This window comes from Ornithodoros turicata, chromosome 8 (assembly GCF_037126465.1).
Source record: "Ornithodoros turicata isolate Travis chromosome 8, ASM3712646v1, whole genome shotgun sequence".
NCBI lineage: Eukaryota > Metazoa > Arthropoda > Arachnida > Ixodida > Argasidae > Ornithodoros > Ornithodoros turicata.
This window is the reverse complement of record NC_088208.1, coordinates 12,234,857-12,258,746: the sequence shown is the minus strand read 5'-3', so window position 1 is coordinate 12,258,746 and position 23,890 is coordinate 12,234,857. Positions and strand designations below refer to the sequence as shown.

Sequence of the window (23,890 nt, the reverse complement as noted above, 5' to 3'; positions counted from 1 at the left end):
AGTGCGGCATGAACACGATGCCGTCGTTTTATAGTCTTTCAAACACTGAGTTTCCAAGCTTTTACATATAAATTATTGCCAGCATGCTCTGTTGGACGACTGTCGGAAAAAGCAGAGTTATATTTCGGATTTAATTAATACAAAGAACGTGTACGGCCTCTTGTACGGGCTCTTGCCACCGCCAGCTCTTGCGGTATCGGCGGCGGCGCCGCGCCGATCCCTCTGCATCAGCGGCGGGACGAGGCTTATGCACTCGGCGGTGGCGCGGCGGCCAGGAGGTCGCCTTGTATTGAACGAGCCTCCTGGGCCAACGCCCCAAGTATAGTGAAGCGATGGGCTCTTAACTTGGGCCGGAATCGGGGGCGGCAGTGACGGATAGCCCGTGCGACGCGCTGCTCTTCCGTAGCAGTGGGATCCGCTCTGCTGTACAGATCTTGCAATGCCCGAACGAATTCAGGTAAGCTTTCCTCAGGATGTTGAGTACGCTTATGCAATTCCTCTAGGACACGGTATTCGTAATCCGGGGGAAGAAATTCGTTTTTGAACCGCTTCTGGGGGTCCTGAAGGGAAGCAAACTCCGATTGCAAGCGAACCCAGCGGGTGGCGTCTCCGTCCAAACCAACCTGCAGGATGCGTTGGGTTAGAACTTCGTCCGAAATTCCCATTCCCGTCAGAAAGGCGGTAAGATCGTCCAGGAAATAGGCAACAGTCTTCTTATCGGTGTAACCCGAGAAGATAGGTACCGATAAGTTAAGTCGTACCGGCGCTTGTGCCTGCGGTGCCGAAACCGACCCGGCGTCAAGGCGTTGAACCACTAACGAACACAACTCCGTCGTGTGTGACAGGAGTTGCATGAGAATGCACAACGCCAGGCTATATACCTGCCTTAAATAAGACAAGGTCTCGTCCCCCGAGTTCGCAGCACGGCATGCCCGCATATCAGGCAGGTCAGAAATATGTCACACTTCTTATTGTTGACAGCATGCCAGGGTCCTCGTTAATGGCCGATCGGGATTTTCGGGAATTTGGTAAGATTCCCGTTGTTCCCGGGATCGGTCGGAGATAAAGTCCGACTGGAGAATAAAAGATGAGGCTGCGTTGACAAGCACCGACTGATAGGGTTCGCAACGACTCGTAGAGAAGAATACAAAGAGTAAAATCAATTGGAAACGTTTAGACTCGGCGCAACCTGATAACTGTAATCTTTTCAGTCACTTTTACGGCTTTTGTACAGGAAAGCGAAGGCTAACCGCTTCTTTACGAACGAAATAAAACGTACTGCGCTACGGTGCGGAGTAAACTTCAGTCTGTTATTGGATTAAACTCTAGGAACAGGGCTGTACACCAAAACAAACACACGTTCGAACACTGCAAGTTCTAACAATAGTGTACAACGACGAAGTGCACACTCTCCTTTGAAGTGACACACGATCAAAATCTATTAAAAGTACCAAGGTGGGGTACTGCTGCAAAAGTGATATACCGCAGCGAGTAGACGAGTGACCAGCACAGACTTCATAGTCTACACTCGAGTAGAAGATACGTTGGAGGAAGACACAGAAGACATATTACTGCCGTCGTGTGGGTCGTTTGTGCGTCTTTTTTTCTGTCCTTGTCCCTCGTCTAACGTGCTGCAAGCTTAAATATGCCCAGGGCAGTTACAGCCAACCTTGCATAAAAAGAACGGTGCCGCTTTTTCAAATTTAATTGTCCTTCTACGGGCGAGTCGATGAGCTCCTGCGGGGTCCGGCGATAGGGTGGGGGGACGAGTTAGGCGACCGCCTTAAGCCCTGCGCTTACATAGGCGCCGCGATTACTTTTTTTTTGTTATATCAAGTATGCACTTCGTCGTGTGAAACAGGCCCCGCGCACCCCTACCACTGGCGGTGGCGCCTGCGCAAGGTTTTACTCAGAGCCGTATATTAAAAGGGAGTCTTGCCATTAATGGGTCATGCCTATACCTGAAGCTCCACCCACTTTTTCAGCTTTCTGACCAATGAAGTCTTGAAATATGGGGCGCTATCAATCAGCCTATCCTCACTATTTGTCCCTGTATCCAACATGGGCAGCGCCATTTTGGGTGGCAAGTGGATTGGGTGGGATTGAAATGGATATCTCTTGCAATCTGCAAAAGTAGTGAAATTTTGGTGCAAATTTCATGAACGCCACCTAGGGAGCGTAAGGTACGTCGGGAACTGTCGTCTGCTTCCGGCTGCCGGCAGAACCACCTGCTGGGACACATTCTGTCGTCGGTATGATTTTAAAACACATCTATATGAATAGTTGGAAATATAAAAGGCAATACTGTTTATATCTATGAAATCCAGCAATTAAATATAAGATTGTACAGCACAGTGCCGTTTTTGTTATGATTTCGTTGTGATCGCCGCGACCGTCGTGTTCACTAGGCCTAACGCCGGCGACAAAACGTATTATTTTCGCTTAGATGTCGATGGATAAGCATAAGTTGAAACTGATTTCTGAGAAAGGTATATCTGGATTTACATTTGCAGCGTAAAATCAGAGTAGTCTATGAACATTTTTTGTCACGAAATCCCCGCTTCACCGCGTTTGTTTTTGTCGCCATTTTGGGTGGCTGTGAGGTGTCATGGCGACCCCGTTGGTAAAAAGCGAACCAATCAGGGGAGCGAAACTGTGATTGACAGGTCGAGCCTCTTTTTGTGACTCCTCCTAATGGCCAGACTCCCTTTTAATATACGGCTCTGGTTTTACTCAGCCGCATCTGCATCGAGCAGTGGGAACCCGCGTAGCCTCCCTGCGCGTCCTGCTGTCTAGCAGACGGATATACGCAGTTGGGCGGCTGTGCGCGAAACGCAGACAGCGGGTGGCAGCGACTTCGCGAAGAGGTCCGTGACAGAACCGAGTCACGTGGGGCTCCGCTGACGGAGTGCAAGAGGAGAGCCCCGCTGTGCACTTCTCTCATATCCACCGCCGTTCCTCTTTGATATCGCACGCCGTAATTGCTACAAGCGTTATGGCTGAGCAGAAAGTGTGTAGTGTCCATCTGTTCCACAGAGCCTTAGAAGAGCCTTCGATGGGTATTCTGCGTAGCGTGTCGTCGTCTTCGAAGCAACTGCAGCACTGGATGGTCTACTTTATTTTTGATGACGGAACAGTTCTAGAGTGTGATGGAGAAGAAGACGCTACCTCCAAGAAACTGCGTGGGAATGCACGGTTGATAAGTCACAGCGATGTGGAGCCTTTCAGAAAAAACATGGTGAGAGATTGGACGTTCAACATTGAAACGCGATGCACTTCAGTTTTTTTTCTTTTCTTTTTTTCTGCGCGATATGTAGGCGTCGTCCATTTTGTCCTTCTCAGACACCACAACCCCTCAAAATGAACAAGAAGCTACCGTCGTCGCCTTTTTACTACCTAACGTGCGCCCGCTACATCGGGAACTTAAAGAAGAACGTCTTCTGCAATGTGCTTTCTTAGGCTACGTCCAGGCTTCGTCATCGAAACCCGCGAACGCCGGGGGCTCATTCACAGGCGATTCAGCAGAAGAAGCCTTATTCACATGTTGAAAATTGGAAACATAAGCGAACCTCCAAGATGTAAATACATCTAACTAAAACTAAAACAAACCAATGCCACGAAACAAATTTAAAACAAAATCAATATGAAAGTGACAACAGCAACATGTCGTTAGCGCAGAAATGCAAATAACTGTAACGGAAATATGTTACACGTGCTTTTAGATTCCTAATAAATGGCTGCTCTGGACACATGATAAGATGAAGCCCACTTTAGGTTCTGCGATGAATTTTACATAATGTTATTATGATGGAATGTTATTATGTGGCGATTTTTTTTTCTGGTTTACTCCTGACGAACAAGCTAGGTCCGATTTCCTCTATTTCAGGACGAGATGAGTTTTCCTCACGATAAAGGATCGCGCGATCGTTTCCGAACGTTCTGCAACTGAGATGGGTCGTGCTTCTCGTATATCTGCCTCACTCACCACATCTCGAGTGTTGTTCCCGGCGTTTTTCTTATCTCTCTCTGTCTTTTTTTTAAATCAGGTCCTTGTGCTGTTATCTTTCCTTCAGCCTTTCCCGTGTGGCGCCGCCGGGGCAATCCACCTTGCCGTAGCGCTCCTTCCTTCGCTGAATATTATCAGCTGCAACCCCTGCGTTCCGTGCCAACGCTATAAATGGCAATAGAGTTGTCCTCATTTGCCGTTCCAGAAGAAATAGTTAAGCGAGAGGTACAGCTTGGGACAAAAGTTTACGGAACAGCGGGATGTGACATTTCTCCACTTCAGCAGCACCCTAGCAGCAAACGGGAGCAGACACACATACTAATAGATGGAGAGAACAGCTGATCACCTGTTTCTTATTCAAGCTATTCCTGGCAGGTATATGACGGGGCCGCTCCGATGTAGAAATACGCCAGCGCCGTGTTCCGTAAACTTTTGTCCCAATCTGTACCAGCGTCAAAGCATGTTGGGCAGATACCTCCAGGGGCGGATCCAGACCATCGGTTTGGGGGGTGGAGGCGGTTTCTTTGTCGGAGCGTGTAGTGGGAGAGGGGGCAGAGGGAAATTCAACGCATGAACCGACGTTTTTTTTGGGGGGATGGGAAGGCCCAACCGCCCCCCCCCCCCCTTTGAGTCCGGCACTGGATACCTCATGTATGCACGCTGGACAAGCGGGGCCTAGGTTTTACCGGCATTTGGAAGAGGCACATTGTCTCCCTCACTATACTGTGCACATAGGTTTTCGCTGCATAATGTTCATGAGAAATACGATCATCACAAAGAGCGTCACTTCGGTTTACGGTGATGAATGTGTTAACCGGGGAGGAGAGGGGGGGGGGTCGGTCACGACTGTGTGTTATCCAAAAATATGCATAACACGACAGCGACGAATAGGATGAAGAAACATTTTATGAAGCCCACTAGTACCTCTCTGTACTTTTTTTTTTCGTGCTATAAATTTGCACTCCCATTACGATCGCCTTATTTCTTTAAAAAAGAAAAAAAATACCTGCGTGTTTTCCACGCAGGTAATAATTCGATTTCGACATCGTAACAAATGAATTGTCAACACTCCATGGGTAGCCTGCGTGTTTTTTCATATTTCTGTCCTCGAATGAGCTGAAGTCAGGTGCAGGCAATGTGACCATTTTCCTCCGTTCCCAGACAGGACAGGTGAAACAGCGGGACCTGTCCTCTCCAAATCGGCACGCCTGGTCACATTACGTGTTCGTGCATAGCTTAAATAAGCAATACTCACGAATTTACAGAAACAGTGGATTTCGGATGAACGAGGGGAGGTGGAAGTGGGGCCAATACATTAGGCGGGGCCGCCCAAACGAGCTCGGTACTTGGGACCTCGTTCGCATTTTTTTTTTTTCGCGCATGAAGATTAGGAAGATGTCTGTATCTGCCATTCACATTGAGATGCACACTACTGCCCGTGACAATTGGTGTCATTGATGTGTGCTGGTGCCATTCCGTGATTAACCGAATATGCTGTGAGTGAAGGCTGTCTAGCGTAGTTGTAGTCATTCTACATTGCGCGTAGCGAGTGTCGTTTTAGCGCGCACTTTTTTAAATTTTTGTACACTCAGTGTTCTTTACGCACTAATCTATCAAAATGCACCTCCGAAGCTTGGAATACGGGTTCACGTCGATGCAGGTTATCATCTTTCTACGTAACTTGTGGCGTTGTAAGAGAATCCCCTTAAGGTCAGATTTCGATCGTTTATAAAACATAAGTGAACATAGATAGCTGCACTTGTCGACGGTTAAGTTCTACACATTTGGCACTTTAATTTTTTTTTTTTTTTTCTGGTAACCCAAGTAATGAACTGTCTCACTTTACACGCAGAAACTATTGAAGGAGGGTGTTCTTCTCTCGAAAGAAGCCATCAGAGAAGCGGTAGACAAAATGAACCTGATTTGCGAGAAGTATGACCTTGTCGGCAACAACTGCCAGCACTGGATCAAAAGGCTGCTCGTAAAGCTGGATGTACCAGTGTCTGACGTCGATATAAAGGAAGCCACTGCCATTACAGGCGGCGTAGTTGCAGGAGCCGTAGCTACAGCTGCAGTTACAGCCTTGTTCAAGTCCGCGTCTGGCAGATGAAAAAACTAAAGACCTTCAGAGTTGCCTGCTTCGATAATTAAATGTGTCCTATCGACCTTCATCGCCTGAGCATTGACACACAACCCTAGCAGAAATGTCAGAGAGTGGTAACTGTTGTAGAAAAACAGTCGGTCATGAGCGAAATCAGTGAATAGAGTCCAGCAAATTTCTCCTTTTCTCTGAAAGACGAAAGTCACCGAAAAGGTTAGCCAGCTGTAGGATTCGAACCCACATCTTGTAGATTTGCGGTTCAGGTCCCTACCAACTGAGCTAAGCTAACACACCTCCCCTACGACTTCCATGGGTTCGTCATCTGAAGGGAAAACCCAACCACTCTCTCTCACTCATCCTCCTTTCACTCTTACATTTTTGCTCACTCGTACACACATTCATACGACGGGATCGACACAAGCGGCAACTGTTGAACATGAGAGAAGTGATGTTCCGAGGCTGGAGGGACATAGAAAGGACAAATAGATGCAAAGGCAAATTTGGCTTTGCCAATTTGCCAAAGCCAAAATTTGAGGCTTTGTATGTATTTGCCCTGTCTATCTTGTTCCAGCCTCAGGACATCATTTCTCGCGAGTTTCTACAGCTATTGAGTCGTGTGTTGTGTGTCATGCCTCTGGGTGTCCAGACTTAGGCTTTTACATTATGAAGGACGAGTATACCTTCCGCGACATCAAGTAATATGTGCCCTCTAATTATTGTATAGAACTGTGCCTGTGTTTCGCTGGTTACTTATGATGTTTTGTACTGTACGTGTCCTGGCATATGGTCTTTAAGTTATTTTCTTCTTCAGTTTTGTGTTTTTGCTGTGCCTCGTGGAGGCTTTCTTTTCGTTTAGATTGCCTTGTCGGTCGGTTGGTGTGTGGTCTCGTATCGTATCTTATTTTAGGTTCTGTACTGTACATGTTTTTACAGTACTGTATATCTAACTCAGATAGTGCGCCAACGCAACGGTCCTGGTCTTTCTGTGGCACTACACCAAGCCATTAATATCTTTATTAGTTTTATTATTACTACGATGATGATGATGATGATGCTCGATTGATGTAAAAAGGATCAGCCATGTTATTAAGCACGTTCTTTCTATTTTCAGTGCTATTTTCTCAATGGTGACGTGCCTGTTTTGCTAAAGCCATGTGTGATTACGCCTGTCTTTAAACAAGTTAGCGTGATGATATTGAAGAATTGTCGTCCAATATCTATTGTGCCGTTTTCGGCCTTAGTTATGACAAAATTATACCCAGGCAGCACAGCGCGACGACCCAACGTCGGTGCGTCGGAGGCGTCTCCTCATGGATCTCCTGTATTTTCATTATTTTCTTATATTGCGAAGCTCCTCGTACATGATGATCAACATGGGTAAAATTAATAATTTCTACCGAATAGTTTCCGTGCAAAAAAGTCCAGAAATCCGGCCTGAAATTCGAGAATTACAGAATTACTACAGAATTGCATTCCATATTTTCCCTAGAAGTTATTCCTTTTACAGCTGTTGAACATAATATACGATGAGCTTACAAATATAAAAATACTGAAAACCCAGGTGGTCGATTGCACCTCCCTGACTGAACAGATACATAACCGGCCTGTAAACTAATTTCAAACGCAGTTATAAGTAATAAAACGTGATGAAAATTGACGTGAAGTTCCTAAGCTAGTTTAGAAATGTAACAAGTTGCCTTGAAAATTACTTGCTAATCAATATATCAACTTTTTAGCTCTTGACTTCTCTATGTGGTTTATTCAGACCTTGCTGTCACAATGGCCGATTGAAGACGTTTCGAAGCTGTCTTGATATACAAAAACGAGATCAATATCCGCTACTACGAAAGAAGCCTACATTTATAGGCTTCTTTAGGGAGGGATTTCATTATTTTGTTCTCGTAGTATGGTACACGAAAGGAGCACAGAGTAAGTTTATGCTCTACGAGTTGTGCCCTACGCACATATCGTAGAATCGTGCCAAGTTTTAACCCTACTACACAATGCCCTGTATCATTATGAATGCACTGCCTATCATTAAGATCCACGACACCTGAGCTTCCTAATGCAACGGCTAAAACACAATTTGTAACGTTCACTGTGTATAACAACAAGGGAGTTAAACGCCCTGTGCGCGTGTCACCTCGCATCTCAAGTCATGGAGGGGGGGTGGGGTGGAGGGGCTGCGATGTTTCTAGACAAGAATTGAAAAAAAAAAAAAAACTTTGAACTTTGTCCAAGTTACCCTGAAAAACTTACTCACCCTCAAATACAGAGAGAGTGAGAAATGAAGGAACTCATCTCAAAAGCAAGGGGCTAAGCAAAAAGTTACTGAAAATAGCTACGCTAAGTAGCTTAATTACGGTATCAAATTTCTGGTAACGAGTTACACCTAACAACATGTCATAACCGTTCTACACTCTTTAAAAAATAGAAGAAACATTTGTGCACCTTCCCCAATACGAGGGCAATATACATAAAATACGAGAACCAGCAATGCATATGTGGTGTGACTCGTACCTTTGAGGACTCGAACCTTTAGAACTGTGAAAAATATCAATGTGTCAAGAATATGCCTTTTCTTATACGTTGGCTTTCTTGCTATGAAGGCCCCTTATTATGGATACCCGAAGTCATTTTAAAAAAAAGAACACAGCACACCAGATTGTTTTTCTTGTAAAAACATCACAACGCTACAGGTTCATAGTTTTGTAAGCGAAGTGCGGGGTGGATTCTGAAAGTGGAAGATAGCTTGAGGTCAGTGTAAAACTGAGAGAAGTACACCACACCACAACACGCATACGTTATTGAATACAGATCAAATAGCTAAACTTACAGCTGTCAGCATGACAAGATCCGATAGAAAACTCCTGACCATCATAACAGGCTCCGAAGCACAGGTGTGGTGGTGGGCCCATTAAGCACGCTCTGGAAGTGGTCCTGCATGACGTTCTGGATAAAAGACCAGGCTAGCTTACATTTACTCACAATTTGAAACAAATTGTGATATCATACGTCGACCATATTACGCAAACGGATTAAGGCGGAATAATTTATTCACTTCGGATGTTTTATTTTTATTTTCATTTAGAATGACTACAAAAACAAACCTTGAGCTGAAGACCCCAGCATTCCAATTTTTGTAGGGACGCAGGAGTTGGGAAGTACAGCTGCAGCACGCAGTCGTCCAGAGAAATGGTTATATTTCGTTTGATGTCACGTACACAATACACACGATTCTACTTTACTGAAGCATCTTTTCACCAAAACATAGTCCACTATCCTAAAAGCAACGCGAAAACCACAATGGATCACTGAAATCGAAACTATGTGATGCTGTGCTGTTAAGTTTCGAGAGAACCCTTCCACAGCGGTGCCATTCATGTTGAAAGGCATTAACGAGTAACGTTTATCAATGCGAGGAATGCCACAAGAAGAAATAGCACTTACCCCTCGATGAATCGCTTAAAAATGTCGCAATTCCTCGAAAGTTTCGGGAGCACGGCCGGACACATTCGTTACCCACAGCGAGGGCGACGGGGTTTTCGACAGTGTAAACAGGGCTCAGGAACATCACTGGCGGATTCGGACGTGATTGCAACACTCGGTGCCTGACAGTCTGGGAAGAGAAATCCGTTGCCGCACCCCGGTCATGTGACTGTTATCGTGAAGTGACCAGATCAGCATCGGGCAGCGATCCTATATTTTGATCACAAGACCAAGGCTAGCCCAGACCGGGAAATGAGCAGATCAGCATCGGACAGCGATCCTATATTATTGTTTACATGACCAAAAGCAGACCAGACGGGGAAGTGATCAGTGCATCGTCGGGGGCGACCTTATCTTCTCTCGCGCTGTACCTCCTCCGTTCCCACACCGCTGGGATCCTGTCGGGCACTATCGCCCGTTCAGGAGCCGAAGCCTCCATAGGGTTCCCATTCTTTCACCGAGTGTTTGTGCTTCCTGGGAAGTATCTATCTACGTCCCGCGGTACAGGTTCCGTGGACTGAACTCGAAAGCTTATTCAATTCACTGGAATCCGCAGCCATCGTGCTGCGTGACTTGAATGCAAATCATACGGCCTGGGGAAGCCATAGAACGGACGGACGGGGAAGGAGATTGTTTGGAAGCACATGCTCACATGTGCCTACTTAACAACCGACAGCCAACTTATATGCGATCACCAACGTCGCTCGATGTCCTGGATCTTTCCTGGTGCTCAGCAGACACAATAGGCGATTTCAGATATTGTCCTTGTGCTCCGCACGGGGGCCCTCCGTCGCCCAAGTCACGCGCATCGCGCAATGCGTCGTGGGAAATGGTTTACATTCGTGCTCGTCTGCCTGTTGCTCGAAGGTGCGGGAGGTGAAGGAGAGAGAAAACCGAAACCGTTTGCGCTCTTCTTCTTCTCTCTGACTCATGAAAACTAAATCCCAAGGTGCAGCGGGGCTTTCGCAACATTGCGCTCCCTGGTGGGCATTCTATGCAATTTCTGAAATCGTCTATTCGTCACTTGTCGTGCGCTACCGATGTCGACACTCGAGGTAGTGACCACTTTCTCTTCTACATTTCACACGAAAGGCTGCTTCGGTCACCCACAACTGGACTGATTCCTTTCACAAACTGGAGACTCTTTCGTGCCGGTCTTCGAACATTTGTGTACACCAGTATGTCCCCAGAGGCCCTCTCGCAAGGCATTCGTTCCGCCATGCAAAACGCTGTTGTCCTGTCTAAAAGGGTAACAGGTCACGTCGGTCATTCTCCAGCAATTAACCACCTAAGAGCATTACGTCGCCGGGCAGAGAGAACGGCTCCCTGAACTGGGCAACTTCCTGATATTGTGGCATACCGGTCGAAAGCTTAGGTAACTCGATGACTTAAGAGGCCATACCAGTCGAGGAGCAACTCCGATTCACGATTTTCCCGATTCTAGATGGAGCCACGCTCGCCGTCCTTCTCAGGCCGTTCGCCTCCGACTCACGAAATAATCCCCATTGAGCATGGTTGACCTCGCGAGTTTAAGGCGGCCCGCGCCCTCTGCGCTGTTTGTCGAGTGGTAAAGTGTCGGACTTTGCTACGAAAGGTCCACAGTTCGATTCGATACATTCACGTCTTTTTGCTTGTCTCCTATTGCTACATGAGTACTTTATTTTTATTTTTTTGTTCTTATATATTCATGCTACAATTATTGTTTTCACAAGTCACTACCGCCTGCACTGACTGATTATGGAATTTTTAGTTGCTCTTCGTATTGTTTTACTAGTGCATAGTTACCGTATGCCGACGTACAAGTGTGATCGGATAGTACGGATGCCGGTATCTCGGAGGCTCTCAATTGGATCTACCAGCGGCTGAAAATTAGGCTATAAACATTGCCTACACACAGCGCTTACAATGCCAGTCTGGAAAATCTGCTCGAAACGGTATTCCTTTTTTTTTCTGCACTCGCTTACATAATAATAATAATAATAATAATAATAATAAATAATAACAATAATAATTTTACTCAAGAAAGCAAACTACAAATATAATAAAACAGGCCCGTCTAAGCGGAAAAGCTTGTGGCACTGGGCCTGAAGCAGTCAGCGGCATACAGTTTGACAGTACATGAACATATAAAGGTACTACATCCTATGATAAAGTTGTCGTAGCGCTTTTTTTAGTTTGTACTTCGATTCCAAAGAAAAACTGTCGAAGGGGAGCTCATTAAAGATACGAGGTACATAGCATTGCCTGCGACAAAGTCCATATTTTGTGTGTGAGAAATGTACAACAGGGCAGCATTCGCTAACCGAGGTATGAGGGGTCCCAAAAATGTTTTTACAACATGCAATTTACCTTGATAATAACTCTATTATTCATGCAAAAGTGACATTTTGATATGTATATTTCTGGTAAGTAAGCATTATCAAATATCTGAATTCATTTACAAGGCGTTTGTGCAAAAGACTTTTCCAAATTTCCGTCGTAGAACAGACTTCTTATTATTACCCGAAAACTTCAGTAACATATTTGAAAGGCTCCTTTCCTCCATGTTCTCCCTTCTTTTTTTTTCACCTTATACCCGCTCAGAAAAATGATGTCAGTCGACAACCGCAGTGACAGGGGACTCCCTTTCTTCTGGTGTATGCCTTCTTTTCTTTTTTTAGAATAATTTCTGAAGCGTAAATTTTTACTCCAGATTTCGTTGTGTTGAATGCTGAGGTCTCAGTTAACTCAATCCAAACTTGAAAACGTGAAATTCGGTCGTGGAAAAGCTGAAGAACTGGACACCATGTGAGCCAAATTTATGCGTATTTTAGGAAAATCACTATTCTTGAAGGGCAACACAGATGCAATTACAAAACTGGGGTTTCCAGAGATGAGTATGATCGCTAGTTGCCAAATGAAGGAATGATAACGGAGAAGTCGTTTCATATAATCAAAGCTCGCCCGAGATGCCAGATTTTCTTTCCCGGAAAAAAATGTCCCCAGGCAGAACCGTCCCCAGGGAAAAATGTCCCCCGGAGAAATCGTCTCCGCAAGAACGAAAGCCGTTTGATTGAACGCGGGACATTTGGTCCAAAGTCATTTGATCGAACACTGTCTGATCGAAACGGCAGCGGTCGTTTGATTGATTTTTTTATTGCTTCGTGTGGAGCAGATGCATACTCTAAACAAGATTGAACTAAAGTTTTATATGGCTATTAATACAATATCTGTATTTTATACTATGGCGAAATTTCCTTCTTAGCATTCAGACTTCGAATGCCTCTCGTGCACATATCACTATCCCATTTCGGATCCCAGCAATGAAAAGGGTGCCCAGAAGAAGCACAGACTATTGGCTGCTCCCAACTTGAAGACACTTTCTTCGGTATGTGTCCTACAGCTACGGGGGATGCTTCCGCATTGTTCTATTCAATTCAATTCAGTTTTATTCAATTTTATTTCCTTTCGGATGGGAGAGAGTAAAAAGCCAGAAGGCTGTGCTGTTCGTGAATGACTAATAAAACCTTTCTGCAAACGACCAGTGGTCTCCCCTCTTTAGCTGAAAAAAAAAGCAAGAAACAAACAAAAAAGGAGAGGACACTGATTGCCTCATGCTCCATATGTTCGAATCAAAAGTTACAGAAAAAGAGGTGCTAAGGACACACTGCGAGCTTCGAACTCCCCTCAAAAAAACGTCTTTCGAACAAACGGCGTCAATCAACCGGCTTTCGATCGAACGGCTTGCGACCAAGCGGTCTTCGATGAAACGCCTTCTCCAAACGGCTTAGGATTTCGGAATAACTCCTTCAACTCAATCTTTATGTATAAATGGACAAGATAAAATGAAAGGAACTTGACGCGCGACGAGGTCTCGGAGCACGATTTCCGTCTCATAACGCTCTGATTATTACCCGGAAACTTCAGTACTATATTTTTAGACACTCCTTGGTTTTCACAGGGTACTTCACATTACACCAGACCTTTCGTTCAGCGTAGACACGAGTTCAGCGGAGAATCCCCAGTGACCCGGAGCTTTTCCTTATCTTCCTCAGAAGGCCTCCCTTTGTTCGCCGTCCAAAGACAGACGGGTACAGGTTTTCGGTCATCCAACGTGCAACTAGCAAGGATTGTCGAAAGATGGAAAATCCAGGGAACCGGTCTCGAAATATTGGCCGTATCTCAAAATAACGTGATCGAAGTCCCCGTTGCAAAATAAACTACTGTAAATAAATGTTATCTGGCTGTTTCTGCTCGGAAACTGCCAAAGCCCACTTAGACTAACCTGAACATGAAAATACAAACACCGAACTTTTACTAACCTAATAATCAACTAACTAACGTGCTGTTCCGTCGCGTCCGTTTCATTTATCTCCTATTTCTTAATTTTATTTATTTATTTATGTATTTTGGAATAGCATGCCGACGTCCCGTTTGGCTGACCTTTAGCCCGTTTTTTTCCCCTTCTCGTCTAATAAATATATCTCCCTCCCCCGTCGCTGTCGTTGGTTGTCGTTGGTTTTCCTTGCTACGCGAACGTGAATTTGGGTTCCGGAAAAGACTGTTGCTCATTGCGTGGGCGGAAATAATTAGCAGCGGTCGCTTGATCGATTTTTCTTGTTGGTTCACGTGGAGCGTTCATGAAAATAAATAAATAAAATAATAAAGAGAAAAATAAAAATAAATCGATCACTAAAAGAAAGAAAGAGAAACAACAAATAAAGCTGCAGTTCTAAGTACCGTTATCCTAAGAAATATTTATGTGTGTGTAATCCGCTTTACTGGCTGTTTCAACATTACGAACATTACAGGGCAGTCCTGTTGAACGTTACTGGAATGCTTGTGAAGTCGGTCTTCCACTAACCGTAAATACGAGAGATTCTCGTTAGCCTTATGAGACAGTTGACTGAGTAAGCACAAACCCGAAACGGCCGTGATGTTCGTGAATGACAAAGGTCTGCAAATAACCAGTGGTCTCCCCTCTTTTGCTAAAAAAAAAAAAAGCAAGCAACAAACGAACAAACAAAAAAGGAGAGGACACTGATTGCCTCATGCTCCATATGCTCGAGTCAAACGTTACAGAAGTGCTAAGGACACGCTGCGACCTTCGAACTCCCTTCGAAAAAACGTCTTTCAAATAAACGGCGTCGATCAACCGGCTTTCGATCGAACGGCTTTCGACCAATTAGTCTTCGATCCTTCTCCAAACAGCTTAGGATTTCAGAATATCCAATTATAATGTGATGAGGAAGATGCGATGGCTGTGAACGGTGAACTGTCAAAAACAAGCCTAAACTAACCTACCCTGGAAACTAACCTAGGACCCGGCTCTAATCGGTCTGGGGATGCTACGTCCAACGAGACGTTATATCCAACGCGCCGTTACATCCATCGGTGGACGTAACGGCGCATTGGATGGAACGGCTCGTTGGCTATAACTGCACGGTATGGATGTACCGACACGTTGGATGTTTGGAAATCCACGACAATCGTGGATATATTGTAATACATTAAACAAACATTTCTTAAGTGTTGTTTCACCGGTAGTTGCTGGCGACAATGAAAGGCAAGATGATATTTTGCCATCCCACAACGAATACACGTGTTTCTTTTCACCTTCTTGTCCCGGCGAAGTAGAATCAATCATTCGGAGACTGAAACAAACCGCAGCTGTGGGGTACGATAAGATATCGGTTTCTTTTCTCAAGAACACAGTATGCTTGATATCTGAACCCAAGCGAAGGATGTTTTCCTGATGAATTAAAAATTGCCAAGGTCTGCCCTATTTTAAAAAAAGGTAGTAGAGTACAACCGGAGAATTACAGGCCAATATCTATCTTGCCCACACTCGATTAAATATTTGAACGTCTACTGCTTACCAGACTTGAGGACTTTTTTGAGAAACACAATTTATTATCAGACTTTCAGTTTAGATTCCGTATAAATAAATCAACGGAATTGGCTGCCCTCTCCATTAGTGAACTGATTAAACCTAATATAGAATCAAAATTGTTAACCATGGGCGTTTTTGCGAATCTTAAAAAAAACGTTCGACACTATAGATCATTCTCTATTGTGCATAAAATTGGAATGCTATGGAGTCCGTGGCGTCGCTCACAGTTTAATACGTAATTTTCTCCGGAATCGAAGACAATTTGTACAACTCGGGGAAACGTCTTCATTTCTTGGCTCCAATTCTACTGGTGTTCCACAAGGATCCATTTTGGGACCATTTTTATTTCTTGTTTACATAAACGACTTGGCTTCACACCTTAACTCTCAAACAATCTTATATGCAGATGACACATTAATCTTTGTTGAGAGTCATGACGTTGTGGACTTGTATGCAAAAGCTAATAGCGTTCTTTTAAGGTTAAACACCTGGTTAACTCACAATCAACTCGTAGTAAGTCCAGCCAAATCATCCTATGTCTTATTTAAGCCACCACAAGTGCACATTCGACCACACGGCATATCTATACATGTCACATATTCAAAGTTATATATCTTATGGCATTGAATGTTATGCATTGACATACCAGTCCACGACACATCCAGTGCGCATAGCCCAGAATAAGGCGCTTCGTGCCATGTTATCGCTATCGCCTCAAGAAAGTGTCTCTTTTGTATATCGTCTTTTCAATATACCGTCGGTTCAGGTTTTGCTTATGCGTAGATTGTGTGTAGTTGTTTTCAAACTGCGGCACAGTCTAATTTCCATACCGTTTGTAAGTTTACAGGCCAAGACCTCCGTAATCACATTAAGGAATCAGGGATCATTTGTCTTGACTCTGCCTAGTATTCGAACCAACTATGGCTACTTTTCGTTCCAGTATTTCGCGGCCAAAGTTTGGAACTCGCTTCCACCTTATATTCATACTTGTAAATCGTTAGTGGTCCTCAGGAAGATGATTCACGAATATTTCATGGGTGAAAGCGCTGTGTAAATTCGTTGGTGCTTTACATACCAGGTGTTCACTCTTCATGTTGTTGATATTGGTGTTTTCTTCTTTGATCGAAAGGTCCTGGTCCTGTATGAGTCGTTTGTAATACTAATTATTTTTTTTCTTTTGTGTTTCCTAGCGATCACTGTCGTGTGTCAGCTTGAGTTGTATGCATACGATACTGGATCAATTCCACGCCTATGGCGTTTGATCCTTCCAATTTTGTGCCGTATAATGCATTCAATTTCTTTACCCCATTTTGTATGGCATTACCTCTGTACAAGCTGTAAAATAAAACATTCGAACTGAACTGAACCGCACGGTGGACTTGGTGATCTTTTGGATGTAAATGCTCGATGGATAAGCGGATTCAGGATATGTCGGTCGTGAACTAATATGGCACCGATGTAGTTTTGGAATCAGCCACCCCATAACACATATTTCGCGGCGTATCCTCGGAATGTTTTTGTTTGTTTGTTTTCATGATGTGATGTGATGTGATAAGGAAAAAAAAATGGGGATGTGAGTTTCGACGACGTCGAACTGGCTACCCCAGTACTCTTACACAAACACATGATGAGATGATGAAAACCAGAGATGATGATTTTTGTGTTCGTGAGAGTCCGTCAAATTACGATGTTTTATGATTTGATATGTTCACAAGTTACGAACAGAGTTGCTGTCGTGAGATAATAAATTAGTCAGGTTCTAAATTACGAGGTTGGTCCACAAGTTGAAATCCCCAAATCTCAAAATATTCACGAAATAACATAGTATTAGGTACAAAAAGGTAAAAGCGCATTAGGTAAAAAAGCTGCTGGTCGTGTGTGTCATATCCTGCTTGCCGTACGTAGTTGGCCTCGCTGAGGGCCGGCCGCTCGTCACGGCCAACGCAACAGCGCGCGTCCTAGGCCGACTTCCAAGGAAACCGTACCGGCATGTGATCGTCGGGGAAAACGCAGGCAAAAACATCCTGGCAGCACGGCCGGACTGGGCATAAGTAAGAAAGCACCAACACGGCTTTACGACAACGAATGGCGCGAAGGCAGCCAATGATAAAAGTGACAACAAAGCAGCGAGAAAGATAACTTCCCGGAATGCAGACGCAGCATTGTTTCTATTTTCAAAGTGCTGTCTGTTGACAATACAAAAAAAAAAAAAAAATCCGCTGTACACTTAACATTTTATTCATATGCGCGTTGCTCCACACATGCACATTGCTTAGAACTCAATTGATGTTGATGTTGACGAAAAAAATAATAGGAAGAAATAGGGAACTCAGTAACATGCTTCATACGCTAACGACCTTCGTTCTGTGGTTGTACCTATATTCAGCGACACCTGCGTTCTTTGCGCTGGCATTGGAACCAGTCCCACACTTCCCTACGTCTGTGGATGTAGCATGAAAATGCAAACACCGAACTTTTGCTAACCTTATAATCAACAAACGAACGTGCTGTTCCGTCTCGTCCGTTTCATTTAACTCCTATTTCTTAATGTTATTTATTTATTTATTTATGGAATAGCAAGCCGACATCCCGTTTGGCTGACCTTTAGCCCGTTTTTTTTTTCCTTTTTGTCTAATAAATATATCCCCCTCCCCCGTCGCTGTCGTTGGTTGTCGTTGGTTTTCCTTGCTACGCGAACGTGAATTTGGGTTCCGGAAAAGACTGTTGCTCATTGCGTGGGCGGAAATAATTGTGCAGCGGCCGCTTGATCGATTTTTCTTATTGGTTCATGTGGAGCGTTCATGAAAAAAAAATAATAAAGATCAAAATAAAAATAAATAAATCAATAAAAGAAAGAAAGAGAAACAACAAATAAAGCTGCAGTTCTAAGTACCGTTATCCTAAGAAACATTTATCTGTGTGTAATCCGCTTGCTGGCTGTTTCAACATTACGAACATTACAGGGCAGACCTGTTGAACGTTACTGGAATGTTTGTGAAGTCGGCCTTCCACTAACCGTAAATACGAGAGATTCTCGTTAGCCTTATGAGAGAGTTGACTGAGTAAGCACAAACCCGAAACGGCAAAATCGAGCAAATTGACGCGTCATGTCAAGCTAATAAACTCATCTCACTTCTGTATAAGCGCACCGAAAAAAGAAGAGGTTTATTGGTCTCGGTGGTTTCTTACACGGGCCGCGACAATGCTGGCTCGTCTACCCACGTTCCCCCCCCCTCCCCCGACAATGCTGGCTGACGATAATCCCTTTACGAGCAGCTAAGTAAGCTTTTGTTCTGGTCTCCAAGGCCATGCTCTAAGTCCGCTGTCCATGAAAGTAAAGAGGAGAGAGGGAGAACTACAGTGCGCGTGCGCGCCGCATGGTCGGCGGATGGATACGGTCAAAATGTTCCGCGCGGTTTTTTCTGTGCTACGGCTAGAGGGCGACACAGAATGACGCGGTTTACGGGGCTCTGAGACGGTATTTATCCGTACTCACGTTTCATGCTTTTTTATAAAAACGGAAAGTGGTAGACATATAAATTTGATGTCTATCGATTCCTTTAATAATTCCGGAGAAAGTAAATGCAAAGTTTTTTTCAAAATGGCTATAGAAGTTTAATAAAACCTGTTCAAAGAGGGAGGAGAAAAATTGTGTATTTTTTTCGCATTCGTGACATCGCCGTAAAATACATACGACATATATGAGAAATCCTGTAGCGTAAATAATTTCATCTCGTCTTCCTCTTTATAATGAAACCACCCACGTCAAAATCTGGGCGGTGGGTACCGAGAACAAGCATAAAAACTGTTCCATAGGAAATACATTGGGACGGAGAGCTGGTATGCCCTCTTAAGAACGAAGACCGGAAGCGTTGGTGTAAGTTTTGTCAACACCTTTCACCGTTTGAACCCGCCACAAAGATCTGGAGGACAATTCGACCTTTGAAGGATGTGCCCCCACAAGACTCCTCTCGTGGCATTGGCTATGGTTAAGGGTGTAGACGAAACCACGCTAGCGACAGATTTCTAGGTCGTCCTTACGACACTGGCGGCTGCCTCAACGTCTGCGGTACACAACAGTTTTGTCCAGAGCTTGACGACAGAAATCCACCAAGACTGGCCCCACCCACCGGACGTTATGAACCGCGACTTTACTCTAATTGAGCTGAAGACTGCGTTGAAAGTTGTGAATATGCGACCGTCCAAAGCACCAGATAAAATCACCTATGCCGCACTGCGAAACCTTGACGAGCAGTCACTCCAAGCTCTCCGCCATGGTTATAATACCTCTTGGCGACAGGGATCCGTACCATCTACATGGCAGGGGGCACTAGTTGTTCCCATCCTGAAACCAGACAAACCCCCAAATGTCCTATCATGCTTAGGCCCTGTGAGCCTGACAAGCTGTATGGGAAAACTGATGGAGAGAACGGTCTTGCATCGCCTCGACTGGGGGCTCGAAAAACAAGGTGCGTTCCCTCAAGAAATGACTGGATTTCGTCGCCACCGAGGCTCCATGGATCCAGTTCTCGATCGAGTTTCTACAGTCCAATATGCTCGTGCTCATTGGCGGATCGTTGTATTGGTCTTCCTGGACATTAAGCGGGCGTATGATACCATCTCGCACATCTGTGAGGCTCCATTGGTTGCGGTTTTTTGGCGTATCTGGTCGCCTCTTCAGCTGGCTCCACGATTTCCTTACGGACCGAACTGTCGCTGTCCGCACGTCCCACGGTCAAAGCCCCAAGCACGCTATTCATCAAGGCGTACCCCAAGGAAGCATTCTCAGTCCTACACTCTTTAATGTGGTAATGGCAGGACTAAAATCGATACTGTGGGGAATGGATGTGCTGCAATGGTGGGAAGATGCCACTATTGCCCTTGAGGGAAGCTGTGCATCCTCGACTCTGAGGGAAAGTCTGGTAATTGCCTTATGCTTGGACATCACCTATGAGCTCATGTGATCCACCCTCTGATATGACAGCGGTGTACTCCCATCATGTGCAACCAGTTCTGATGTCTGATCCAACTTGAGTATTTTTTATTTTTTTGCTTTCCTTTTGTTACGGAGTGTTCAGTAAAATAAACTTCCCGCTCTTCTTTATTTATTCTTGAACTGTCCCGTCACATCTTGCTTTCGATTGCTGTTATCCTGAATTTTGTGATCACAACATGCCACACATGGTCAAGCACCAAATTGCTATGTTTGCTACATACTGGACCCTCACTGCAAGCTGCTGTGGCTAAAAGAATGAAGTAGTGCAGCATTTCACAAGCTACTCCACAGCATAACTTGAGAGCCCCTGTCATATCTCAGCATGACCAGACGGCAAGAGTAGCTGTATGCGATTTGCTGGTATAGTTACGCGTTCGAAGCAGAAGCTTTTGAAGAAACGCCCTTCATAAAACGCAAGTGCAGTAATGTTGAAAGCGGTATGAAACTGCATAATCCTATCAAATAGTAGAAACGGGGAACAAATGACTCGAGTCAAAGGTAAGCCCAGGGCGTGAAGTGTCCTACGCAGAGGCATCTCAAACAATTCGAATACGTACCTGGTAACTGATAGGCATTCTTTCCTCGAGTGGTTGCAATAAGTGTTTTTCTAAAGACGATTCTGCATTCGCTCTTCCGCGTTCGGTCGTATCAACGGAAGCGCAATAGTAGACCAACTGCTGTTGTTGCTCCTGGCTAGACTATTCAGGTACGGTGTGTTCAGGAATATAATGCGTACGTAAATGCATGCCCACAACCGTACATAAGCGGTTGTTCTAAAATGTCCGATGTATGCATGTACAACAGTAGTTCGATCTGTTCTGTAGCTAGTGTATACGATGGAAAGTAACCGTAGCAAGACAAAGGTTACGGAACGTCTATTTCACGCTATCTGTTAATGAAATACATACAGGGCGTCCCACCGAAAAAGGGCCAGGGGCTAAAATAAAAACGGAGTGCTGGACACAAATGGAACCAATTGTACATGTTTAGCAGTTGTGTGGTCTATCCAAAAATATTTTTTTCCGTCGCCCCTTGTTAATTAATTAGCGGCCCTGGCCCTTTTTCGGTGGGACACCCTGTATAGTGGCATATTTGGGTACTGAAAATACCGACAAAATAGCAGGCGAGTAGTGGATGTGCTCCATTCTTCTTCATTGCGTAAACGCATGTTTTTCTTTTTCTTTTAATATGAAAATACTGCATTTTAAGATGCATTTGGTCAGTGATGGCCACTAACTACTTCTACAGTAGTTTAACTATAACTACTAACTACTTTGTGATTGAGTAGTTTAACTAGTAGTTCAACTACTTTTCAGGGGAGTAGTTAAAACTACTTTTTTTAACTACTGCAATGTAGTTTAACTACATCTATAACTACTTAACGTTGTCCACCAACACCAATCCCTCGTGGTGTTGCTGGATACTTAAATATGAATCGCGAGCAATAATAAACTTTGGCTCGAGCCATTGCTACGATCGTCAAATACAAAGCCTGCGGCGGGATTCTTTCTGTGCCCACGCGATAAACGAAGTTGCAGAATTATTTCGCAGCAAATGAGGCTTCACTAGACAAGCATTAAAAGGGAAGATTTTGTACACATGCACGACACAATTGCTCTGCAGCTCCGTTCTCATCAAACAAGTAGCTCAAGGTAAAAGTCGGAAGCACAATCGTGCCGTAAAGCTTGCGGCAAAATCGGAAGTAGTTGGCGCCTTAGGTAACTTAACTACTGTAGTTAACTACTTAAAATAGTAGTTTAACTAGTAGTTGCCACTACATTTCTGCAAGTAGTTGATAACTACTTTTTAACTACAATCAGGTAGTTTAACTAGTAGTTTAACTACATGTAGTTAACTACTGGCCATCACTGCATTTGGTAGTATATTAGCATCTTACTTTCTCCAAAGGTATTCGCATACTCTGTTCAGATTACCCTTTTGGTATTTTCTACTCAGTATTGCAAATAATTTCCCTCTGTCTGTCTGCATTCACACCGTCTCCGGATTCACGACGAGTTACTCCTGTGCCCAGTGTCTTTTTTTCCCTTCTTCTTCTTGTTTTGAAGAGAGAGAGGTGGTGGTGCTTGTGAAAGAGCTCGCCTTTCGAGTGCAGTGGTGGCTGTGGTAATGGTTCAGTATCGCAAGTACACTCTTCTTACGGGTTGACATCCAAACCTGTTGCATGCAGGCGTTCGACCGAGGCGGCTCCTCCCGACTAGAGGTGTGCGCCGAGGGCAATTTCGTCGTCGGCGGCGTACCTCCCATTTTTCTGCCGGCGTCGGCGTCGGCGGCGCCACGCCAATCTGCTTCAATCGGCGTGACCCATAAAATCATAAGGAGAAATAAGGAGAAATCATATGCTTATGATTTCTATGGCGTCTCCCCTCTCAGCTCCCGTCCCGCTTCCTAAGTATTATGTAAAACTGCGGCATGAACACGATGCCGTCGTTTTGTAGTCCTTCAAACACTAAGTTTCCAAGCTTTTAAGTACAAATTATTGCCAGCACGCTCTGAATGGACGACTGTCGGAAAAAGCAGAGTTATATTTCGGATTTAACAAATAACGGGCGAGTCGATGAGCTCCTGCCAGGGCCGACGATAAGGGGGGTGGGGCAAGTTAAGCGACCGCCTTAATCCCCGCGCTTGCATAGGCCCGGCAATAACTTTTTTTTTAATACCAAGTATGCACTTAATCGTGTGAAACAGGCCCCGCGCACCCCTACCACTGGCCGTGGCTCCTGCACGAGGTTTTACTCAGCCGCATCCGCACCGAGCAGTGAGAATCCGCGTAGCCTCCCTGCGCGTCCTGCTGTCTAGCAGGCGGATATACGCAGCTGGGCTGCTGTGCGCGAACGCAGACGGCGGGTGGCAGCAACTTCGCGACGAGGTCATGTGATAGAGCCGAGTCACGTGGGGCTCCGCTGACGGAGTGCCAAAGGTGGGCCCCGTCGTGCACTTCTCTCATACCCACCGTTGTTCCTCTTTGATATCGCAGACGCGGTGATTGCCACGAGCGTTATGGCTGTGCAGAAAGAGTGTAGTGTCCATCTGTTCCACAGAGTCTTGGAAGAGCATTCGACGGGTATTCTGCGTAGCGTATCGTCGTCTTCGAAGCAGCTTCAGCACTGGATGGTCTACTTTATTTTTGATGACGGAACAGTTCTAGAGTGTGATGGAGAAGAAGACGCTACCTCCAAGAAACTGCGTGGGAATGCACGGGTGATAAGTCGCAGCGATGTGGAGCCTTTCCTAAAAAACATGGTAAGACATTAGACGTGCAACATTGAAACGCGAGGGCACTTTCATTTCTCGTTTTTCCCGGCGCGATATGCTCGCGTCGTCCATTTTGTCCTTCTCAGACACCACAACCCCTCAAAATGAACAGGATGCTACTGTCGTCGCCCTTTTACTACCCAAAGTGCGCCC

At 44.9% G+C, this 23,890-nt stretch overlaps 1 long non-coding RNA gene across 2 annotated transcripts in view; it reads left to right on the top strand.

Moving 5' to 3' along the window:
* Positions 1-270: 270 nt before the first annotated feature.
* LOC135366465 (uncharacterized) overlaps positions 271-23,890 on the top strand; it is a 29,482-nt gene continuing 5,862 nt past the window's right edge. Inside the window, exons 1-3 of one of the 2 annotated variants that reach the window (XR_010414175.1) lie at positions 271-457; positions 3,037-3,238; positions 5,859-23,725. This is a non-coding gene — a long non-coding RNA (uncharacterized LOC135366465). Of the gene's footprint in view, positions 458-2,732; positions 3,239-5,858; positions 23,726-23,890 lie in introns of those variants that run through there. The other variant, XR_010414174.1, reaches the window with a different exon arrangement.